Raw genomic sequence first — 2826 nt, forward strand, 5'->3', positions numbered from 1 at the left:
AACAAAGAATTCCTGAGCCCACTCAGCGAGGTCCCTTGTTAAGTTTTGTTCGCCATCGTGCGCACTTTGTTGTTCAAGAGAACAGTAATGTACCGGTATACCACTGTCACCATCACTCGATGTACCAGGACAAACAGGGACAGTTTCCTCGCCTTCAAAAGAGTTATCTGTGTCACTCCAGCACGAACTGTTATTGTTTGTCCCCGTGCTCTCCGTGGCCGACGGTACAAAACTGGTACTACTGTCCTCGCTCACTTCATCATGTGAATTTCTATGCCCCGGGTCATCACTACATCCCACAAGCTCATTGTTCAGACTTTCACTTTCAATCACAACGTGCTGCGATACTCCTCGAATTTGCTCCCAGCTAGCTAACATACGTTGCCTCACGTGCCGTCGAAAGCTTCTGTCAGATATCTTCGGCATGTTTATAGTTCTCAAATTAAAACTCACCGACATTTACGTCTCCCATTTCACAAAACTGTAGTGGCGACGGAGCCACGCCGACGCACACGCCAAACACAGCCGCTTGCAGGCACAAAGAGGAATGGCGGAGGATTCGGCCGCTGGAGCTCAACCGCCGATGCGAACCGAAGCGCAATCTCTAAGCATTTTTAATAAAACATTGCAACAGCTTACTTTGATAGACAATATTATCTACACTGCTAATATTAACACTTCGCACAGATACAGAAGGCATTTTCGATCAACCGTCACGACGATTGGAAGTTTCGTAGTTACTGCGAACGCAGTGCCACAGCACTGTTTTTTCTGGAAACATCGCGTATGTCCCAGAAAGTTCCGTGCGCGAAGGTCCCGTGGACATCATGTTTGAGGGCGTCCGTCGGAATGTCTTTGTCTGGACATGGACGTTCGGACATTTTTTGGACTTCCGTGGGAGATAGTGGTCTCTCTGGGACGAACGCGCACTCGTATGTGCTGCGCTTTCAACTGGGCATCAGCATGGCGACCGACAACCGTCTTTGCTTTGTAATCCTACGGCACAAGAAGCGATAGAAACAGAACGAACGCATTTTCTTGAACGCCGCGAAGACGGGGAGCCGGTTACATCACTTCCTTGCAGCGCGGGAGGAAGGCAAAACAAAGAAAAGAGTTTTCTCACGGTGCCGCCATCCCTTGGCGGGAGCAAACGTAACTCGATCGAGTGCGTCAGCCTTAAAAATAATTTTATCGCGTTTGCATTGTAATGTGTTGGACTGGACGAGAGTTTTTAATGGAATTGCCACGCGACCCTGGTGGAGCCCTTGTTTTGGGCAGGATATTTTATGAGTTCTCCACGCGGATCCTGTTGCGCTTCATATGTTATGCCTTCCTGTAGCGGTGTGGTTCAAGCCTTTCGCTCCAAGTCTATCAGCAGAAGTGAATAGGAGTGTTTGTTTGTTTGTTTGTGTTTCGTTAGTGTGTGTCTGTCACGCTCGAAGCTGTGTTCAAGCTTACTTTTCTTGGCAAAAATTCAGACTTTATCGTATTATGCTGTCCAAGAAGAAGTGACTTTCCCTTCTCGCTCAAGGGATAGAATATGTGTACCCTGGTTCTGTGCTTTCTTTATGCAGGGATAACGCGACTGTGCATGTACATTATGCAATAAATTATGTGATAGCAGGAATGGGTGTCTTTGTCTCAGTTTATTAGCGTATGCCTCGTTATCTTATTTTTTCTGTTATAGCTATGCGAGCAGAAGTCCGCGTAATTTTTCACTGCTCTTTTCTTATTTCTATACTTTTACGCAGAAGAAAGCCGCTTGGTAAAGCTGAATAGTGTTGTATCAGTGGAAGTGAGGTTGTTTATTTGTTAGGTTTTATTGCGTGCTCGATATATTGATGAAGTCAGCAGTGCTTAATTTGCTGTTATGGGTATTTGACCAGAAATGCTAGTATCTGAGCACAGAGTAGAAAGTCATATATTTCTCTGCTCCCTAAGAAAATTTGTACGTCGTTTTCGAAGCAGGAAATATCTAACCGCGCTTAGTTTACGCCAAATAGAAAAATGAAGTTTCGTATGCTCTATGATGTTCTGTCGCAGGTTTAGGCCTTTTCCCCGACGTCTTGTGTTAGCCGTTGAGCTTCGCAGCGATGCGCGGTAACGCTGCGATATTCCTGAGCGCTCCGTGTCAAGCCTTTTCCCCGTCGTGTGTTGCATGCGTTGTCCTGTGTGTGTGTAATTGCTTAGCAGTGTCTTGCAATTTTCATCCGTAAAAATTCAGCGAATATCACATTATGCTGCCCCAGTAGAAGCGATTTTCCCTAATCGCGTAAGGGAATTTGTGTATACCTTTGTCCTGTGCTTTCTTTACCCAGCGACAACGCAGCTGTGTGTATCGCATTATGCAATAATGTTCTGATACCAGAACTGAGTGCCTTTTTCTGAGCTTATGAGAGTGCGCTACAGTTTCTTGCAGTTAAAGCTATTGGAGCACAATGCGTGTAATTTTTCACGACTCTTTTCTTCTTTCACTGCTTTTACTCAAAATGTAGATGAGGGGAAACAGTCAGCATCCAGGTAGAACAGAAGAAAGCCCTTGGCAAAGCTAACTTCATGAGAATTGAATGTGTTTGTTGTTTGTTCTTTGTCAGATGTCGCTGAGTGTCAGTATTCACTTTGCTCGATGTGTTGATGGAGTAAGCTGTCTGCAGTTATAGGTATTTGTGCAGAAATGCTGATATCTGGAGTAGAAATTCTATAAAGCACGTCTCATTGTGCATTCCTGAGCTGCTGTCTGTGTGTGCGTGTGCATGTGTGGGCTTTTTCCAGATTTGAGACGTCATCATGGTATGTCTGGGCTTGTTTAGCAGTGTCTTTCTTTTT

The sequence above is a fragment of the Ornithodoros turicata genome, chromosome 8 (genome assembly GCF_037126465.1).
Source record: "Ornithodoros turicata isolate Travis chromosome 8, ASM3712646v1, whole genome shotgun sequence".
NCBI classification, from domain to species: Eukaryota; Metazoa; Arthropoda; class Arachnida; order Ixodida; family Argasidae; genus Ornithodoros; species Ornithodoros turicata.